This window comes from Agrilus planipennis, unplaced genomic scaffold (genome assembly GCF_000699045.2).
Source record: "Agrilus planipennis isolate EAB-ADULT unplaced genomic scaffold, Apla_2.0 scaffold13, whole genome shotgun sequence".
NCBI classification, from domain to species: domain Eukaryota; kingdom Metazoa; phylum Arthropoda; class Insecta; order Coleoptera; family Buprestidae; genus Agrilus; species Agrilus planipennis.
Genome location: NW_020439040.1, coordinates 418593 through 441962, shown reverse-complemented (window position 1 = coordinate 441962; position 23370 = coordinate 418593). Strand labels below are relative to the sequence as shown.

At 36.3% G+C, this 23370-nt stretch overlaps 1 long non-coding RNA gene across 1 annotated transcript in view; it reads right to left on the bottom strand.

Annotated features, from left to right (window-relative positions):
• The window catches only part of LOC108744202, a 209245-nt gene that overhangs the window by 53771 nt on the left and 132104 nt on the right, over window positions 1–23370 (bottom strand). The window contains exon 4 of the long non-coding RNA XR_001938937.2: window positions 15363–15521. This is a non-coding gene — a long non-coding RNA (uncharacterized LOC108744202). The remainder of the gene's footprint in view (window positions 1–15362; window positions 15522–23370) is intronic.

The window sequence follows — 23370 nt, the reverse complement described above, 5'->3', positions numbered from 1 at the left end:
GTCAAAATAAAAATATTACTTTTCCATTAATTACCTTTACCTTTCTATTCATTAATAGAGCCACAATTGTATTAATGTGATACACACAATATTCTTCCATATCATCATCATAAGGTCGTCAGTCCTAAGACTGGTTGGACATGTACCTCCACTCTTTCCTATCCTGAGCTAAACTTCGCATTTCCCTAAAACTAGAACAGCCCACATCCTTAACTATTTGCGAACAGTAATCTAATCTAGGTCTACCTCTACTCCTCCTAACTCCTGTTTCTGCCTCTAATATATCTCTGACTAGACCTTCATGCCTAAGGTGCCCTACCAACCTATCTCGCCTATTTTTTATTGACTTCCATAGGGTTCTTCTATTCTTTCCAATACCTCTTCATTTCTAACCGTCTCTATCCACGATATCCTCATCATCCGCCCATAACACCACATTTCGAACGCTTCTAACCTTTTCTTTTCCGCCGCGCCCACTGTCCATGTTTCGCACCCGTATAATGCCGTGCTCCAAGCATAATTCTTCTATATATCAAAATCTAATTTATAGTAAGGTAGCTAGCTGTAAGACAGACGCAGATCTTCGCAGAATTTTTAGTGCCTACACAACAATTGCACCATTTGTACCATTATTCAATTAGTGAAGGCACTTTTTTATATAATACAAAGTTCATACAATACAATAATTACAAACATATTATACAGAATATATCACTTCTATTATTTGTTTAATTGAATCTAGATATGGATTATGTTTTGTTATTTCTCTGCGATATATGCATTAGGTAACTACAATAGAAAACTGAGTTACAAAGGTTTGGGATATTACTATTCCTTGTTGAATTAAATATCATTAGAATAATCACGTTGTATGTTATGCTGAACGTGTAACGACTCATTGTGCTTCGGTAATAAAGGAAATGTATTTAAGTTGAGTTTTCGTATTTTCGTATCAAAAGTTTAAAATCGAATTCTTGTATTAGTATTCGCAGCCACACATGAGCAGTTCATTTATCTACGGAGACGTTTGTGACAAATTTCCCATGACTTCAGGAGCACTGTTCGCTGTATGAAATTGAATTGACAAAAGGAATCATTCAAAGAAAAGTTCTCGTCATCTTTTGTTCCTAGCATCGCATTCCCTGTTTTGATCTCCTCGAACCGTAATCATTTCGAAATTTCGACCTTCGTGAACGAACGTAGGGAATGCTTTCCTTATTTCTTTATTTTTTTTTCGTCGTCTTTTTTTGTCGCTGAAAAAAAGGTCGGAGTAGCAAGCTTGTGTGCACGCTTATCTGGAACAGGTTTTTGTTTTCATGAAAAAATCGGGGCCGAGACAAATTGAAGAGCCGTTTTGAGAATGGCTACAACTTGTCGGAGTTTCGAAAGATTTATTTAATGAAATTCGACGATGACGCTAAGGTATCTGTTAAAATATGCATGTAGCGAAGGATAAAAAGAAACAAAATGTCGACAAAAGGATCTATAAAAAAAAAGACTTGACTTTTACAAGGTGTACTTTTTTCTGCTTTGATATTTATGTGATAATAATTACAGAAGTTTAGTAGGGGGGTGAAGGGCAATTTTTGTAATTGTTTATCGGTGTAAAGTTAAATGTGTAAATCGTAAAGAAAATCATGATATAAACTAAGCTTTAGTTAAAATTTCAGTTTTACTACTTACTTAAATAAGAAAAAGCTAATTGTTTGTAAACACAGTTAGCTACCATTATATATGGGAATCGAAAGGTTTTTTTAAGGTTTTATTTAATAGGTGTATGGCAAGAAATTTAGTTTTTATACCACATTTCAGGTATCTAACCTTACAAAAAGAAAATATCTGGATGTTTGGTGAACATTGGAGAATTGCTAGATAGATTTTAATACGATTCTCTTTATGTATATACGAGGGTGGATTGATAAGTTTCCGGCCTGACCAAGAAAAACAAGGTTTTTAAAAATTTTTTTTTTTTATTTCTCAACATAATCTCCTCCAAGGCTGATACATTTCTCATAGCGGTGTTCCAGTCTATTAATGCCATCTCTATAGACTGATTCGTCAAGCTCCTCAAAATAACCATTTACAGCTTCGATTACTTCTTCATTGTCCGCAAATCTCTTACCGCCAAGCCATTTTTTGAGATTAGGGAACAGAAAATAGTCACTCGGGGCTAGGTCTGGAGAGTAAGGAGGGTGCGGCATCAATTCAAACTTTAGATCGTTGATTTTAGCCGTCGCAACGATTGACGTGTGCGCTGGTGCGTTATCGTGATGAAACAAGATTTTTTTCTTCGCCAGATGAGGTCGTTTAATTTTCACCTCGTGGCTCAAACGTTGCAATAAGTCTGCGTAGTATTGACCAGTGATAGTATTACCCTTTGCAAGGTAATCAATGTATATAATACCTCTTGCATCCCAAAAAACAGTAGCCATAACCTTGTTCGCCGAAAAAATTGTTTTTGCCTTCTTTGGAGTTGGTTCCCCTGGTCCAATCCACTGTTTAGACTGTTCTTTGGTTTCAGGAGTGTAGTGGTGGACCCACGTTTCGTCAACGGTTACGAATCGACGCAAAAATTCGCTTGGATTACGCTTATACAATGACAAATTTGCGGTAGAAATGTTTTTTCGAATCAATTTTTGGTCGACTGTTAGCAAACGCGGCACCCATCTTGCACAGAGCTTTTCCATATGCAAATGTTGGTGCAAAATATGTTGCACACGTTCATATGACATCTTACAGGTCTCAGCTATCTCACGCACTTTCAATCTGCGGTCTCCCAGCACTATTTGATGAATTTTTTCGATCATATCTGGAGTTGTGACCTCAACGGGGCGTCCTGAGCGAGGCCCATCAGAGGTGCTCACACGACCCTTTTTAAACTCGGAAACCCACTGCTTAACGGTTGAATATGACGGGGAGGATGTCCCCAGTGTTGAGTCCATCTCTTTTTTAATTTCCTTCGGCGTTAACCCCTTCAAATAAAAGTATTTGATGACAGCACGATTTTCCTGCTTTTCCATTTTTACGAAAACCACAGAGGCGTCTTGTTCAGCGTGCTGTCAAACCTACACTAGCAAGGAGATCGGGCTGAAACTATAGCTACAAGCTATCCAAGGATGGTACTATAGAATGTCACCTCAAGGTAGGCCTAGTGGCGTCATCTCTTGGTTAGGCCGGAAACTTATCAATCCACCCTCGTAATACAGAATATGGAAAGCCCTATCATTAAATATAAGCACAATCGTCATACAACATTTCTTTCCAGTTTATAAGGGTTCTACGAATACCCAGGTAAAATGTAAACTGGTCCGGCTTCACTAACTTAGACACTATTTAAAATTGCAAATATGAATTTAAATTAAAAATATTTCATGTACAAAAAAAAAAGAGAAAAACTTAGGACTTAACATGCCTTGTAATATCTTCATCACCAAAGATAATCAGATATAGTGATACTTTTGACAGTATAATGGTTATACAAACAGCTCGGAATGGGCTGGTTGCGTGACGCGGTAATTACCAGAACCAAGTCAGAAAACAAGGATGCAGCCTATATGGGACGATCCTGTGACTGAATACATATGGGATATATATTCAGCAATGTGTCAAAGTACACACAATAGTGTTTAGAAAACATTTAAGGGGAATTTCAAAAAAAAAAAAAATGGAAGAATTGAAAACGTTTTAGAAACTATTGCTTTATCGAACGGAAAGAAATCGAAAGGATCGGCTCTCGAATTTTTTTAGGTCGTAGAGATGAGAGGATTCTTAAGCCAGAAATTGCCGAGTGTGTTCACATTTGACGATAATCCGGTTCCTTACAACACGAAAGCGAATAAAAGGGGAACCAGTAACAAAGTCAGTTAACGAATGGCGTCGAAATATATCTATATATAGGTATATATCTTTATTCGAATTTGAGAGTGACAATTTATGCCGAGGGCCGATATTGCCGCCTTCCATGCCACCCAGTGTTCTCTGTAGCGGAGTCGACTGCGCCAGCGACGGTGGCTCCCCCAATCTCCCACCTCCTCCTCTTCTTCCTCTAGCTCTTGCGGGCACGTTAATAGAATCCAGGGCACCAAACCAACCAACGAACCACTCGAATGAATTACGAAATTAAGTTCACTTGTGGACTGTTCATTATTCCCTGTGTCTGCGAACGACACATTTCACTGCCATCATTCACAGCCAGCCCCTTCTTGTTTTCTTATAATAACGGAATTTTGTAAATCATATTCGACGTTGTCTATGTATAATTATATTATACACCGCTTTTAACAGGAAACTGAACCAATCCAACCTCTTAATGATATATTTTTTTTTATTCTTACAAAATAGGTTACCTTTTATGCTTTATTAAATAAAAAATGCATTCCTAAGACCTACAGTACCTATCCATGTCCAGACGAAATTCGGTAATGAGGTCAACCCTTAGTCCGTTCCCTATTCCGGCTTCCTTATTTAATAGGCAGATAATTTCTAGCTTTGACTTACAATAGCGAATATCCTGTTAAAATTTGTCGAGTGATTCTTGGGCTAAAGGCAAAAACTGACAAACATATTTATTACTGTCTGTGATTATGACTTTCAGGTATGAGTTTTAATTTTTAGTAGCTAATATGGTAGATAATAATGACTAAAGGTGCACCAAAAGCTAGCAGACGATTCCTGCGGTTCAGCCACATAGTTTAATTTTTCTGAAATACCTATATTCCAAAAATTAAACCAGGATTCTCATATTATAAAAGCTTGCATAAGAAAGCTGTTTATATCTCTTATGGTTGCAGAAATTTATTCAATTTGTCACCTTGTATTATACAAATCACGTATTCTACTGCTCGACATACGGTGCCATTTTGGTACGTGTTGCATAAAATATTTGCAATTTGTGAAACGGCTTCTTCTTTATTACCATCAATATATATATATATATATCGCTGAGCATATATGACAGAAGTCTTTATATATCTAACGATAAAGGAAAATCGAGTCACGCTTCGGGAATGTGTCAGAAACCGAAAACTACTACGTTAATATTGTACCATTTATAGCGATCGCATGATGTAAAAGAACATACAAACGTATTACAAAGCTTATACTTTCTGGCCATAAAAATCGGTTGCAAGCTTTGGGATATAGGAACCCTAGACAAAAATTTTAAGTCTCTCCCCAGTCTCTCAGAGTCTTTCAGCGTCTCTCAGCCTTTCACAGTCTCTCAGTTATTGCCTAGGTGTTTTTATGGATCTCTTACAGTTTCTGTATGAGAGACTTGAACGATAAAACTGTTAATTCAGAGATTCGAGTCTCTCACAGAGAGACTGAATGAATAAAACAGAAAAATTGAGAGACACGAGTCTCTCGTAGAAAGACTGGGATCTCTGAAATATGTTGAACTTTTAAAATTTTAACCATGTCTATCGAGACACCACTTATTGAGAGATTCGAGTCTTTCGTTCAGAGAATTCTTTGACAAATTGTGTTTTAATTAACAGCAGCATGAAACTTGTCTTTACCTAATTTTGTGTTTACTTTGACTAGGTGTCTTCTATAGAAGGTATTAACAGTTATATGCACATACATTACAGAGTCTATGTGACAAGAAACAGCCTGTGCTTCTTCTTACGTTCTAGTAAATGTGTTTTGTCATGTATGATAACGAACCGTGTAGAGAGCATGCTATTTAAAAGTCATATGTGACTTTTCACTAACCAATGCCATCTTTACCTTTACCTTTGTATAACGTGCATACATAAAAGTTGTGTGCGCGTATCAACAGTGCAATGCATAAATGCAGGAAGATGCTTGAATTTCAAAGGAGGTAATATTTCAAATAATACTGACATAGCGATCTTTTTTTACTTTGTTTTTCTTTGACTTAAGTGTAGAGTTACTCGGTTGACATCTTCATGTTGTTTCACGTTTATTCACATTTAATGTCTGATTAAATAATATTGTAATTTTAATGTTGTCTTTAATGTATGAACATAATTGTTTCGTTCTCTAAAATATTTTGAATGATGAATTAAAACGAAGGAGTCTGAAAATAATTAACTGCTAAGTTTTGTATTTTGTTTTCCTTCGCCTTTGTTACATTTCCTCAAATTTCGTTCGTTTCGCGTTCAAATTGGAAAAAGAGCAGAATTTAATTTTGTTCCAAATTAATTTCTTTGTAAAGAAGTCGACGTAGAGTTAACTTTGTGTTAATTACGCAACTTCTACATTTCCCTTTGATGTTTGTTGGCTTTAATGTTTCTTTAATGCTTCGACTGAACATGAAACATTTTATTATTATTTTTGTGTATGTATACGTACGGTTCTTTATATTGTTGCAGGATTGTGTTTGCGAAAAGAGCTTTCTTTCTGAACGAAGAAATAATAACTTTCGTTTCTATTATAGATGAAAACCGTAAAAGTAAGTACTTAAGAAAAAGAAACAACAAATTCAGAGTCGCTTTGTTAATCGCGGAGAACAAACTTTTTTGCTTTCAATCTTACCGATAAATAATATAATTGGCAAGAGAGTCAAAATTGATAATGAACTAAGTCAAAGATCCACATGCTGCGTAATCCGTTTGGGGGCGGGGTTTCAAAAATACCACGCTTGGTCACAGGGGCGGAGGGACTTAGGTTTTCGACACGTAGGAAAATTTTGCGCTACCCGAGAGAAAAATGTTCAGTCTCAAAGAGTCTCCGAAAGCGAGACTCAAGTCTTCGTCTCTCATCGAGTCTCTAGCGTCGTTGGGAGAGACTGTCAAAAAAACTGTTAAGCTTCTCTGAATGAGAGACTCGAGTCGCTCAAAGAGAGATCCTCATTTCGTATCCAGTCTCTGAACGAGAGACTCGAATCTCTCAATAAGTGGTGTCTCGATAGACATGGTTAAAAAATCAACATATTTCAGAGATCCCAGTCTTTCTACATGAGACTCGAGTTTCTCAATTTTTTAGTTTTATTCATTCAGTCTTTCTGTGAGAGACTCGAATCTCTGAATTAACATTTATCGTTCGAGTCTCTCATACAGAAACTGTGAGAGATCCATAAAAACACGTAGGCAATAACTGAGAGACTGTGAGAGACGCTCTCAGAGACGCTGAAAGAGTCTGAGAGACTGGAGAGAGACTGAAAATTTTTGTCTAGGGTATATTTAAAACTTTCTTTGTTTGCAGATATTTAAAACCATATTTATGAATTACTATGTGAAAACTAGAGGAAGAGGGGTGTTTTGGCATATACCACGGGTGATTACCAAGGGTAGGAGGGTGTAAAAAATGGGTCACGTAGTATGGGTACCTTCCTATATGTCTTTTGTTTTAAGTTTACATTTCTGCTGGAGCTTTAATAAACTGTAAAAAATGCAGTTTCTAATACTTTTTTTTATATATTACAGACATTTTACGAAGGTAGCAAGAATATGTGTTAAAATTTTCATATCCTTTTGAAAATTATGATGACATAGCCACGTCGGAATTTTCCTGCATTTTCATGCTAGTTAAATATTGGAGTAGGTAACTCTTAAGCTACGTTTTATTATCCTCGAAGTCTGTACATTTTTAAAGAATAAATAAATCCTTTTGTGTAATTATGCTCTAATAATCTTTACCTTCACTACTTTAAGGTATTATTCGAAAAGGACAATTTTTTACCGGATTGCTTTAATCTTAACAAATGACATAAGGCAATTAAGCTCTATTTATCTACCTGGACCTGCTCCTAAGTACTTAATGAGTCCTTTTCTGGATCAGGCCATTTTTGGCTTTTAGTACCTACACAAACATGTTTTTGTTGTAAATAACGAAGTATATATACATGCATGTATAGTTTTATGTTACCTACTTTCGGCAGTTCAAAAGGTTCATCCATCACCCTTTTGTATTTTGGGGTGAACACATGATCGATTTCCTGTCACTTCACTTGTTCAAAAAGACATGAAAGGATAACGAATATCGAACAAACTATCATGCCTTAATAGCAGAATTTGTTGTAGGTACCTAATATGTTGCAAATGTTGTATTAATGATATTAAAACATTTTCTTTTTATTCTATTAAAGGTCGAGTACATAACTATACTTCATTTACTTCCTCTCGAACGATGTGCCTCTTCCAATGTCTTGGATGCGCGCTGGCAAAATCGTAGGTAGGGAGAAAAAGCTTATTATACTTTCGACTCTTGTTCATTAAACATACTTATTCATACAGTACCTGCCAAAAGTTTTGTTCAATCATGAATAGTAGTGCGAGTCGAAAACAAGCGTTAAAACCATAAATATGTCTTCAAATATAAATAAACATCTCGTTGATATTTTCAATAGTAAATGGTACCAATAATAGCACATTTGAGCAATGCAATTGTAGTGGATAAAATGGTCAATTTTTCCGTGCAGTACTGTACGGATTATACGCTCTTCACCGGTTAAGAGTTTGGCCGAGAGTTGTCTCCTTCCTTTTCTGGCCTAGTGGTGTTCTTTTCTACTTTGCGCCGATCAAACTGAAGGTCATATCGTTACAGAAAATAAACGAAGTATAATATCTATACGTTGTTTTTATCCATATTTTGGCTGCTAGGACCTGTATAAAATTAAAGTGGCTGTACAGGACGTACGTGTTCCAAATCCTAGGTCGATATATAGTGAATAGGGAAGAGGAAATCCTACAGATTAGGTCACTCTTAGCAAATAGATAGAGATGTGGCTTGTTCTAGTTTTAGGGAATAGTATAGAAAGAAGTGGAAATACGTGCGCAATATTTGGATTAACGAGACTTTAAAGCTTTTGTTGTTGTGGTTTTAGCAGTGAAGATACATCATAAACAGCAAAATTGAGCTGATGATTTTAATTGCAAAATTTGTTTGGTAACACACGTACGTAGTATTAAAAAAAATTCTTTAGAAATTTAGACTATGTCACTTAATTGTCCTTTTCATAAAGTTCTTTTTAAAAATTTTTAATAGACCCTTTTCAATTTCGTTATATTAATATACATTTTACTTGAGTTTTATTGAATTAGGTAATTGAAAAGGTGTGCTTAATTCAGAGTACCAATTCGGGCAGCATACCTTATTTATCCTTTTCATGGAAACCTTTTCCGGAATCTTCCAATTAAGTATCTATTTAAAGAGCCGAAATTGTGCGTTATATCGCGATTGTCCCGGAGGCGCATTAACTTTAACCGAATTGAAACATGGCAGGGGTTGGAGTTCTTCAAAGATTTTTAGAACGTTCAGCTTTTCTCCGGAAGCGGAAATGAAATTATTGAACCGTTTGAAATGCAGTAACTGTACTGCGCCTACTTTCAACTTTCATATTATTCGTCACGGGTTCCACTCAATTATCGACGTGTTCGTTGGTGCTAAAAAGTCCGAATGAGGCTACGCGAACGGTTTTCAAATCGTTACGAAATTGGCAAAATAGAAAAGCACAAATGGCTTGAATGTATTAACATTTAAATTTTCAGAATCTGCATTAACCAGGTATATTATGACTTTAAGAAAATTAAGCGTAAAAGGTGAGTCGATAGCTACAAGTGAAATCCAAAAATTATTTCGTTTTTATGTTTCTTTCTCTTTATTATTAAATGCAATTATAATTTTCAATCGTCCAATAGCAAGACCGAATTTCAGTATTTAAAACAGTTATTGTGTCGATAAATAGAAACATTTACGCTTAGAAGAATTATTAAATAAACTGGTCAGATTAAACGAGCAAGACCAAGGGTTAATTCGCTTAAAAGACCAAAACTATGTCAGTAAGACCAAGGTCAGGACAAAGCCGAGACTTTATCAGCAATTCAATACTAAGACTGAATAAGCAAAACCAAAACAGAAGAATAAGACAAAGGCCGAGAGCTAGACCAAGACCAAAATCACATGTCATTTGTTTTAGGTAAATGTCTGACGAATTTTGGCAATAATATGGTACCCGAGTAGAATTTATTTTGTGAATTCTCTAACTCCAATTGGGTCCCTATTCCCAATCTTATTGAAGAATAATTAATAATTATTTAATTTATAAATAGTAAATAGTTATTTAATTTACTGTATCCTATTAATAATTATTTTTATACTTTCATGTACCAGTTAGCCATTTATTGGGACCCAATCGGGATTTCCCTAACTATATCATATACTTATTTTATTGCAACCCAAGAAAACATTTTGAAGAGCAAATGGGGGTAGCGTGCGTACGTGACCAGTACAACTACTAGTAGTTTACAAAACAGTTTAGACATACCCTTTTTTTTTCGTATATCAACATCGATATTTTCAACAATTTATTTATGTGCTATGCCAACAAATTCATCACAAGAAAGACGTCGTGAACACGTTTACGTGTCAGAAAATTTCGTGAAAAAAATCGGGAATTATCTTTAATACATGAAGGTTAGACAAAATTCATTTGGAATTTCCCCAAATTTTTCAATTAGGGCTTTCCCTACCGGGTCCCAGGTGGGGAAAGCCTTACATTTCCAATAGGGAACCGTTTGGGTGTCCCATTTGGGACCCCATTTGAATTTGGAAAAATCCAATAGAGACCCAACCGGTTCCCAAAAATAAATTCTACTCGGGTACTTATTGACTTTATTACTCTAACAATAAACTCTATGTCCATGTCACAACTAGATGTCTTCTCTCTACTCTTTGGGGAACCATTTCCGGCTTATATTGTACTTAAACGCGGGAAATAGTACTAGACCAACTCTACTCTATTCACTAATGCTCTATCCGTGTAAACCTGCCTTTACCGATAAAGTAAAGTAAAAAAACGTTAGCGTCACATTTGGTTTTTCAGGTGCAGAAAAACGTCTTTACATTCGTACGTGTTATGACAAGGGCGGGAATACGTTGAGCAGTTTGCATCGCGATTGAAAGTTCAGTTACAATTCGAAAGAAGACGTTTACGGGAACGCGAAGCTCCTGCTTTCCACGTAATCCACTTTGTTTTTTTATATAGTAGTCACGTTTGAGTGGTAGAGGTATTTGCACGTTTCAGAAGTGATCTAAACATCTTGGGTGTCTAGTCGTAAAACCGAAAGAGCCACACTCGAAACGTAGGTAAATTTTGAATTTTCACATTTTGTATCAATATGTAAAACTGGTTCGAAGGGTGTAACTACATGGGAAGGGGGTTTATTCAAACCAACTCAAAATGCCGTTCAATTTTGCAGTCGGAGTTTCTGATTTGAATAACAAATAAATTGTTATTTTGGCATACCGGGAATAGACATCAATAACGTATTGATTTGATGTATGTGTTACTGGAAATGTAGGAATTGTATACAATTCCTAGGAAATCTATACATTTCCGAGGCTATTTAGGAAATGAATAAAATATTGCTTCAAAGATTTCTATACATACATTTCTTAGGAATTGTATGAAATTTCGATATTGTACCAGGAAATGTATAAAACTAATAGTTTCTGTGAATAAAAAACTCTAACACTTGACATTACATAACTCTCGTGGGAGACCGTGTCATTTTATAATTTTATTCTTTAATACACTTACCGATTCGCCACTGTTTTAAATGATAATTGATCGAAGGGTCTGCAGTAATATTTCTAGAGTAAAAAGCCACACCGACGAATGGTGTCTAATGTTCCTTCTCTCATCATCGAATTCCGAAGGTACGAAGTACATAACGCGGAGCGATTGTGTAATTAGATAATTGCTTTTCGAAAGACATAATTCTCGGGTTTATTCAATTCGAGACAATGTAGACCGCTATTTCAGCGACATCGCGTTGTCTGTCTGCGTGGAGTACTGAAGTTATTAGCACTCCGAACCACCTTCTTACCAGATTAATTCTGTTATTTTAGCGAGCGTCTGCTCAAAGAACAACTACCAGCAATAACAAGTGTCTTTTGTAATAAATTGTTGTCAACAAATTGCATTCATTAAGGGAATTTAATATATAAATCAATATCTGGAAGAAAAGGGGAAAAGTAATAGCTAAAAACCCGGATATCAATTTTATCTAGAAATGGAATATTTTTCGAGTTAACTTCTGTGAAGATTTTGATCGAAGCGAAGGATAATAACAATGTTAAAAGAAGACTACATTCCCTTTTATTTGTAAATGTTTCCCAATAAAATGAATAAGTAATTTACTGGTCTATCTTATTTTATAACTTATTACTGGATACTCAGAAGTTTGGTGTAGGAGACACCATCATCAGTCCTAAGACTGGTTTGACACCCCTAACACAGCTAATCATCGCATTTCTCTAAACCTAGAACATCCCACATTCTTAACGATTTGTGCATAGTAATCTAATCTAGGTCTACATCTACCCCTCTTAACTCCTGTTGCTGCTTCCAATATCTCCGTAACTAGCCCATCATGCCTGACAAGGTGCCCTACCAACCGATCTTGCCTATTTCTTCCTGACTTTCATAGCGCCCTCTGTCCTCCTACTTTTTCTAATTCCTCTTCATTTCTAAACTTATCTATCAACGGTAGGAGACATACCTTGGCAATTTCCTACATTTATGTCATTAATGACTCGTGATTGTGATTTAGATAATATTGAAACGTTGTAATTTAAATAGTTTAACCATTATTTAGATGTATATTTAATTGCATGATTATCCTGTTCAAGTGTTGGAAGATTTTTGTAGAAATAAACTATTCGAGTTAGCTTATTCTTTTATTCCTTCGTTTCGTTCATCGTATAGCGATCACGCATCATTTATTTGACCAACTTCCTTCCTCAATAAATAAATCTTTCGACGATGCATCATTTGTTATAGCTGTATCTATTATGGAAATGAAGAGCCGTGAATTCGGCCCCTGCGGGTAGAAACTCCACGTCCTTGCTGCTTTACGGGTTCGTAAACATTTTAAATCGACGACTGGCAAAATCACAACTTTCCGTTCGATGCAGAACGACGAACAGTTCACCTTAAACATTTTTCTATGTTGCAAAAGAAAATGAAAAAAAGGAAAAGAAAACGACAAGGTGCATACCGTGGGAGCTGAACTGAATAAAAATCGAACTGTATTCAATGTTCACGGTGAAATATTCTACCTGATTTTAAACTTCGTCCTGCTTTTTTTAACTGCATTAATGATTTAGACTGATTGAAAGCTATCTTTCACTATATCTAACAATAAGTCAGTAACAATTGTTGTGAGGCACTTGTATTTTATCACTACCTAATCATTTTTTCATGCACTGTTTGGTTGAATCCAAAATAGACGCATAGAATGATACAAAGATGTGGATAAGTCCTTAAGAGTTATCCTTAATAAAAAAAGGACTTCTTCAACCATTACTGCACGATAGTTACTTAATTGTAGATCTCTATATATTCTATTCTGTCGGAAATGCTAATGGCGTGCTGATGTGAACCAACATGTTCGAAATAATGCGCGTGTTATGGACTCAATAGAATGATGATGATCAAGAATCTACGATGAAGTTCTTTTGAGGTGATATTGGTAAACAACTTCGTCAAGATTTCCCGGTTTGTACAAAATTCTATACAGGGAAGCCGTAGGACCCTTACTCACCCATTTAAGTCAATATATACGCAATATAATTCAAATGAGAATCATTTAAAGTTTGCAAATTAATCAGAGTGCGCGATATAATTTCGCAATGAATCCTTAATAATACTAATAGTTAATAATTGTTAGTAGCTACTAATTATGGGTTAGATGAAACTCATTTTCCAGGTTCTTCTGGTTATAAAAAGGAACCATACCACCGGTGGTGCCACTTGATAATTACAAGTTCCTTTGACGATTGTATAGTACTGAGCAAGATCGGAGCGACTCAATCGGTGGAAAGTAATTTCCTTCCCCTTTCGGTGCTTTTAATGGCGCTACTTCTTATTAAACTAAGGGGGCGCTTCTACGCTTTCTAATTAGGAGACGGGTATCAAAGGACTCCCAAGTATCGATAGTTACCAAACAAGGTGCGAAACGAGCAAGTTTCAACGAGTCGAACGTAGCAGGAAAGCTAATAATATACACACACGTTCTTAGTAAATAATGCAGCTAGATTCTGTTCCTCGATGAAACACGAATAATGGAAAACTTTTCGGCTTTCAGTAACTATGCAGGAATTAATAGTTGTTTGATTCAGTTCTCTTTAGTATTATAATAATGTGGATCTCAGGACTAGGCAGACTGCCAACAAATTATTTATTTATGTAATTTGATGGAAATAATACAAATTGAAAAATAAAATGCGTAAGAAATGGCAGTGAAACCATAAGGGTGAGTGAAGCTAACCGCCTCACCGCCTTGCCTTATTCGCTTCTCATGCTTGATCGCTCGAATAAAAAGTAACTATTTATAGGATTGTTAATTGACCTACTAATCTAGGAATTAGTTTATAATCTTAATCAAGTAAATATCATAATTGTATCTGCCTACTGAATCAAAAGCCTCACTAGTTGATGAGATCAACCAATTTTGTTTATTTGGTTACATATCTAACCGTAAAATACAGATTTTATGTATTTTACTTCATAAGAATGCACATTTTGGACTAGTAACCAACGAATTCTTTTTTGAAATTATGCAAACGTGATGTTTATAAATCACGTCTTGGCTATTTGGTTGGAGTCCTTTCGAATTTGAAAAAGGACGAAGCAAATTTCCTTTTCGGTACAGCGTCTAACGAAATAAATATTTATACTCTGTCTCCCGTTCGCTGCCAAACTAAGTTTGACTTTTCGTCATATCACTCATGTAATCTGTTTTCCAAAAGTTGCCGAACTCGCTTAGTCGAGACGGAGAGGAAGTTCGAAATCCAGGAAAGGTATTGTGAACGTCGGAAATATCAATATATAAAAATGGAGAGCTCCAGGATAATATATTCCATAACTTTCTAAGCAGTTCAACTACTTCGTTCTCTTATTCTTCTTCCACTTCTTCTTATGCCAGGGTTATCAGGCAAAAAGCCGTTCGGAAAATGATAAGATAAATAGGAATAGATGTGCGAGCAGATATTCGATAATTCTAGTAAATGGCTACCGAAAAATGCGAATTCAAGTTGTTTAGATCAAATATTGACATTTGAAAATGTCTAAAATGTCTAAATATTGCTGTTTTTATTTAAAAATTTCGATTTTGCGAAGAAATATCTTCTCGAATTATCATTACAAGTCTATACCTACGCAGAGTCATAGACAGAACATTTTTATACATACAGGATTTAACTAATCATGAACGTAACTTTTCAATATTTTTACAATATTTATTAACAGAATATGCCTTTCTGTTTTGGGATTAGTAGGTACTTAAAAGGTCCCAAAACCATCGCTTTAAGAAGCACTTAACTGATATTAATTATCTACAAATCTTCCCCATTGAGATAGGCAATACTTTCTGTTTTATTTTAATTAGACTTACCGTTGAAGTTTCATCATCTCTTGGGATTTTTCACTTGGGTCACTTGTCATTCATTTCCCTCGTTGATTAGACTACCTGTACGTTACGTCGTTGGAAAATGGTCAAATGTCGTTTGTCCCACGGGTACTTCCTCGATGTCGAAATGAAAAATAATTCGCCCTGCAAAGTAAAACAGCTGGTAGTTTGTTGTTTACAGCGATAGGAAGACTGCCTTATCGGAGGCAGGTAGAAATATCTAGGTATCAGGGAAAAGCGAAAGATGTTGTGTTGTAAAATTCAAATCGGAATTACGAGTTAGTCGTATAAGCAGTTTACGTTGATGCTCCTGGCACTGATTCTCTCTTCGTTCGAGAGAAAAAGCAATTTTCGCAAGAGCAACAAAAGTATTTTCGGATGCGATGATTTTCATCTACGACCAGCCGACTTATCGCGGTAGGTATGGGCTATGGTTTAATTGAATCACTTTTTGATGTAGGCTCAGTCCCAGTTGGCCTTTAAAATTTATTCTCGTGTTGGCTCGTCAAAAGTACACTTCGCCCTTTGCATTTTTAATGCGACGGCTCTTTGATGTTAGCAGAGCGTTTTGCGGTCGGAATGGTAGAAATAAATTGCTTTTTGAATTTACGTTCAACTCGTATTAGGCACGAGGTATAGTGCTACTGCATTAATTTCTGGTATCGTCGAGTTTTACCTAACTGGCGAATCATATGTAAGATTTAAAAACAATGAGGCGGCTAAAGTTGTAAGGAAAAATTTCGCTGTAGAGGGACTCAGGTACCTAGAAAGTCGGATAAGTGAGGACGGAAGGAGTGGTAGGGATATAAAGCAGAGGATAGCACAGGGTCGAGTCGCCTTCAATAAAAAGAAGTCACTTCTATGCTCGCGAACGGTTAATTCAGAAAATCGTAAAAGGTTGTTAAAGGTGTGTGTTTGGAGCACGGCGCTGTACGGGTGCGAAACATGGAAGGTGGGCGCGGCCGAAAAGAAAGGTTAGAAGCTTTCGATATGTGGTGTTACCGACGAATGACAAGGATACAGTGGATAGAGAAGGTTAGAAATGAAGAGGTATTTGAGAGAATAGGAAAACAGAGGACTATATGGAAGTCAATAAGAAATAGGCTAGATAGGTTAGTAGGGCACCTTCTCAGGTGTGAAAAGTGTTCCCTTCTATGCTCACGAACGGTTAAGTTTGTTAAAGATGTTTGCTTGAAGGGCGACGCTGTACGGGTGCTAAACATGGACGGTGGGCGCGGCGGAAAAGAATAGGTTAGAAGCTTTCAAAATGTGATGTTACAGGCGAATGATGAGGATACCGTGGATAGAGAAGGTTAGAAATGAATAGGAGAACAGTTTTCATTTATTACTTCATTTTGGTTTGACTGGAACAAGTTCAAAATCGCGATCCGTTATTATTATCATATACTCTAAAAGGATTTCATTTTTTATCCGCTAGTCAAACCAGACGAGAGTGTATAGGTAAATATACCATTATATACGACGTATAAAAAGAAAAATAAACAGTTGACGTTTGACCCCATTCGTTCTGGTTCTTTGTGGAAAGATATACCCCGCCGCTAACGCATTTTCGCGACTTACTTCTTGTGTAAGATAAGGTGAAACTCGTCTTGTATATGAAGATATATGGGGCGCGGAACCAGCGAATCTCCTCGGGAAGATCGCAAAGGGCATTTTAGCAAATCGAGGCCTACAAACGCTTCCCATTTCTCTCCCTGCTTCCCCTTCGCTATTCCACTCACACAGTTAGAATTTATTTGTTTTTCAATGTGTGCCTACTTTTCGTTCCGCACAATATGAAAAAAATTATGTTCGGGGACGAAATCCGCAGGACACTATTACCATAAAAAAGATTTAAGATGACCCTTTGGGATACCAATGGAATACTATTCAATGATTCAATAGGGGCCAGGTTTTGAGAATTCGGTTAGTTTAAGACTGTCTTTACGGAAGCAGATGATATTTTTAGTTCATAGTCTACCTATTCACCAAATTATGTATTTGCGCTTATGGGATATATAAAAAGAAAAAATCCCGACAAAGAAATATATAATTACTACTATATTCGGTAGACATTTTCCATTTCCCGTATAGCAAAAGTTCAGCATCGTCCGATCTTTATACAAAAGCTCCAAATACACATCATATACATTAAATTTATCTTTGCGGGAATAGTTGTTGTAATTTTCGGTTCTCTATGTGCACATGACGAAAACATGGAAATTAATTGTCCTAAACGAATTCTAAAATCACAACCTTTCATAAATTCTAAACTCGACCGACTAATACTGGACCCCGGTTTGTTGGCAACAATAAATTTAACCCCTTTATAAACCCAAGGTAGTGTATCATTTTGTTTCCGGCAGCATTTAGCATGGCCGAAAAACGTCGGAAGTTTGACAACACACTGAAAATGAAATATGGATGCGAATATAAAAATGCGAATTTAATAAAAAATTTATACAGAAACGTACAGGTAAATATTTTAGTTTGAATTACACTAGGAATAAAATACAATTGCATATTTCTCAAAGACTAGGTATAATATAGATGATAACAAAATTCATTGACCACAAAATAAAATAGATCGTTATCATAACTGGAAATTCGAAAAAGATTGTTAAAGGTGTATTCCTGGAGCGCGGCGTTGTACGGCTACGAAACATGGACGGTGAGCGCTGCGGAATAGGAAAGGTTAGAAGTGTTCGAAAAGTGATGATGATACTGTGGTAAAATAATTCGAAGTGGTCTGTATTCTGTCGAAACTGCCAGACGCGGATCGCGATTTCGATCTTTTTGGATCTCATCAGCGCGTCGCAGGCAGCTTCGACAGAACACAGACCAACTTTTACGTGCTGTCTTAACAGTGCGTTTCAGAAAATACTACAAACGGCACAGTGAACGCCATCTGTAGCACGATGCTACATTTTAGGATTACGTATTTATATAATATATAACGTACGAAAAATACGTAATCCTAAAATGTAGCATCGTGCTACAGATGGCGTTCACTGTGCCGTTTGTAGTATTTTCTGATACTGTGGTAGTTTGAAATTAGGAAGCATTAGAAAGGGATGTCACTAGGGATGTCATTAAAAAATAGTTCGGGACACCTTCTCAGGCATGAAGGGCTAGGCAGAAGCAGAAACAGCAGTTAAGAAGAGCAGAGGTAGACCTTGATTAGATTACAGTTGACAAATAAGGATGTGAGATGCTAGATTTTTAGATGCGTGTCCAATCAGTCTTAGGACTGACAACCTTATGATGATAATGATAACAGTCGCTATATGTCAAACCTTCGCAAAATTCCATTTTTCGTAATCAATAGGAGAAATCTCATAAACAAATTAAAAAAAAAATAAATTTCTCGTAAATACCTTCGCTTTTTTGCTTCTCTCAATAAAGAATGATATGAACCAATTTTTGTTCCCGTAACGTTTTTAGAAAGTAATATATCAGCTTTATTAGACTAATGTAAAACTGGTGGTAGGTCAAAGAGAAAGCAATAACGTGGACGTCCTTTATCGTGTAGATGTCTCACGTCCCAGGGGACTTTACCGAGTCCGATGGATGCCTTTGCAGAGAACCGAGCAGTCGCTTCCTGATGTCTTTTTACATTGTATATGTTGCATGCTTACAGTTATTTGAAATTGCAATGAAGTTTTATACTCTAATGGAAAAAAGGTCAAACAGTTCTTTTATATGTTTACTACAATAAAAAGAACGGGAAATATGACGTAAGTTTATATTGCTTCAGAAGCTTATCGTCAAGTTACTCTTTACTCTAAACTAATTATGGCAAACGTTTCCTAATAAGTCGATGTCCATAAGAAGTTTGAATAGATTTTTTAAAAATCCTAATGCCTTTAAGAATCATATCAAAGACAATCTTATAAATAAGTTACAGGAAGAGCTGTATGGTGTTGTGGGACACCTGGTAGGAACGATATATAAGAAAATTCAATAAAAAAAGTAGAGATTAAAAGCAAATATTCATCTGGTAAAGCTGCGTTTTGCTGGTTAGTTCCTTGCTGACGTAGTATGTGTCCAATTTATTGAGGTCAATTTAGGTAGCTATAGCTTTGAAGTTTCACTGGTTTGTGGTGCAATTTTGTCGTTGCTGACAACTGAAATATGTTTGCTATGTGTTTTGGCAAACACAAATTCCTGTACCTATGTAAATGTGTCGTCTGTTTCTGTACCTACACGTTGGTATGTATGTTTGAATTTACAAGTGCAATTGGACACTGGGAAAAGCGGTATGCCACTCGTATTTACTTTACAGTTTTCCTCTGTCGCTTTTTTGTGTATGTGATCGTAAAATTGAAATACCCTGAAGATTCTGCTGTTGATTAGATATATCTTTCTATTATTAATATTTTGAGATAATTTACCTTTAACTTTAAAATAGAAAAATAATTTATTTTCTAATTGAAGAGGTTTTGGTATTTTATTCCGGCTTTTCAGTTTCATCTGTTAAAATTGCGAAGCAAAGGTACTGAACTTAAATAAGAAAATATCATATTGATAATATTGTGTGGTATAAAAGATTTTGGTAGAATTTCCTGTGATACGATAGAATAATCCCAAGGCATTTTGCTAAACTACATTCCACAACTTTGTAAATTAGTAACATCACCAACTCGTGAAATCAGAAATTGAAACACTAAGTACACACGTTTATAACGAACGGTAATTCCCGAGAGATGGAAGGTTGTAATATATGTGTCCTACGGTCAAAACTTCATGTTTTGTTACTTTAATAAAAAGAAAGAGCGATTACGTTGTTTCATAAGGACAGCATAATAATAATCCACCAGCATGATTGTTAAAACGATATAGTAGAAATTAAAACCAATACAGAAATGTTATTAGTCAAAGACACTTAATTAAATGGTGGTAAATTAATTAAGAAAAAGTGTTTCTGTAGCAAGCTTGGACGAGGTAATAGGGTAATATAAAACAAGAAAATTAAGTAAATATGTGGCGGTCTGAAAGTTTACTGTTTTCGAGAAAAACGTATTTGAAAGGACCAGTCCGGCCCTGGTAGAATCACGAAGGGAAATGCGACACTGCAATGTCTGTTTTCATCGATGTAGCTGCTTAGTTGTTATTGCAATTTCTCTGTACGTTGCCAATCCACGCCCAGGGCCGGCTTCGGATTCCAACTTCCTCTGGTTATTTGTCTCCTAACCACGCTGCTTTACCCACTATGCAATTCCCTATTTTATCTATTTAACACCCTCCAAAGCTTGCCACTTATTACAAAAACACAGGTGTATATACCATACAAACAACTAATGACGCAGAAGTCATACAAGTTGTTCTAGATGGAGACATATTCACGTCATTTAAGTTTAAGAAGAAGTATAGGGAATGACGCCCATTGTCGCCAATGACGTCGTTTTCCTACAACAGTTCCTCCGTCCTGTCTCTGTCTCTGGCGTTTACTTGGTCGCCTACATTGCGTCTCAACGGGTTGGTTGGCGACGACACCGACGCTGGCGCCTCGTTTTCCCCGTCGCCGTCGCTATTAAAACATAGATTGCAACGCAAACACAGGCACGTATAATTTGAATATGCAAAGGCAAACTGTTTACACTAGTCTTAGTTGCATGTAATTAAATTCAGACTGTAACAATTCAAGTAAACACTTACGTTACCGAAACGAATGTAATTCCCGGCGCAGAAATGTTCGGCCTAGCACTCGAAGATGACGGCATACAAGTGCGGTTACATCTGTGCTCTTATTTGGATGAAAGCCATAACGGAGTGCTTTATTTTCATCTTTAAGTACTAACTTTTAAAATCTTATTAGACGGGTGTAAGATCAAAATGGGCATACCTACAAGGTGACTTATTTGTTGCATCTGAAAATTACACTGAGATCTGAATCAAGGAGCAGGTGATTGTACTGTAATTTTTCGAATCCAAGGTTTGTCAGAATTTGTTGGACCAGTAGTGGGTCATGTTATCAGCCAAATCATATCAATTTGTTAGGTTACAGATAATATGTACATTCAATGGGCATAGTGTGCAAATAAAGATATCTAATAACACCACAATTGCGAAACGTTCTGTCTTCATCAGTATTATTCCACCTGGTGATGTTAGTGAGGTTCTTCTACCCTTTATATTCGATATCGTTCCATGTGCCCGGATGCGACTCTACTCGTGCAGTTCTCATGGTACAAAAGAGATGACTATTATTTGGATTTATGCAATTGACATACGTATAATATTTAATTATTATTTGTCGGTGATGATGTAGAAAGATATTAAGGAATATTGCTTGTGGTGTGGTTTAATGAAAATGTCATTTAGTTGAATGCAGTATCCCAGAACGTTGCAATTTCTGACATCGTTTCCTGGAATGGCTACTTTAAAGAAAGAGGTTAATACATCCTCAGGACGATTCCCGTTTTCAGATAATCTCCCTGGATAAAAATAATATCCACCGATGTTATTAACTTTATGTTGCGTTGAGCTTAAGAAGCTATAATTGTCTCTTCGAGGGTAGCTATCGGATAAAATCAAGACATTTAAAGTCTCGAGAGGGTTAGATATTTCGCGGAAATGAACAGTTCGGGGGTTTATATCCGGTCGGCACTGTTCGAAGATTAATAAGCTTTTCGGTCTTGATATTATTTTCAATGAGGAAAATGGACTCCCCAGTGTGCCACATTTAGTGTTTATAAATTTAGCGAAGTTGGAAGAGAAGAATACGAATGCGGAGGAATGGCTAAGTTGATCTAAACCGGTAAAATGGACGGCATTGTTTCTCAGAAGGGACATTTCGAGACACAAAGAATAGAATTTCGGGGATCATTCCTAAACGGAAAATTACTTCCTGATAAAATTGAATTGGATGGGCAGCTAAAGCTGATTTATTGTCCAGATTACAAGACAAGAATGGCACTTTGCTAATTCCGATGTCGAGCACAAATTTAATTCCAAATTTAATTCCAAAGTAATGTTTCTACATGGCCACAACAAAAACGTTTAATTCGAATTCACGGTAACAAATGTTCATGAAGGACTACGGACGTCGCAAAAGGGACAATAGTGAGAACAACCTTTTTTAACTCTCCCTTTACTAATAATTTAGTACATTGTTTGTGGCATTTAGGTAATTGGTATGTATAAGTATTATTTTTATCTGAATGATTGTAAGGTAACAAAGTGTATGAAAAACTCAACGTAAAGAATTTGAAAGAAAATGTTTTTGATGTAACAACGTCTTATAATTCGATGGAGTCGGCTGCACGCACGAAAAAACATGACTCATACGGCGTTACCTCGCTCTGAGGCGTTCCATTTAAGGCTTGAAGTGCAAGCGAGAGCGCGGAACGAGCGACAAAGAGGCACAATCGGCCTCCGCGTTCGGCAGCGTTCGACATCTGTCTCTCTCCTACTTGAGTGAGCGATGCGTCCGCGTGGACAGCTGCTATACTATAATATTTCCATTTACCTCCTCTATATCCATACAAAATATCTATCAAACAAATAAAATTAAAATTTTATTTTGAAAAATGAAACCATTCCATCAGTATTTTCTTATGACGTTATCACGTTCAACTATCGTCAGTAAACCGACTTTACAGACAACCGATTTTTGGTCGTTAAAGCAAGTGATATTATTTTAGTTCTAAATACGTATTTTATTAACATAAATCCCCTATACAATGTCTTCGGGGCGTAGGCCTAAAATACTGTCTTGCCTTAACAGCCTTTTAACAAAGACGTCGATGTCGTAATATATTCGAAAATATTAATAATTCGCATCAGTTTAACGTGGGCGTCTGTTTTCTTATAACGTCAGGCATGATGTTGTCTTCTTTCTGCTACCACCGTTTCCCCCCTTTCATCCGTCTACCACTGTCTCTTCTGGGTCAAATCTGATGGAAGACTCCACGTCAAAATATCTCCGTCGACGAAGATGTAGCAGTCGATTAATCGTTATCAGAGTTATCGTCGTGTTTATTTATCGTTA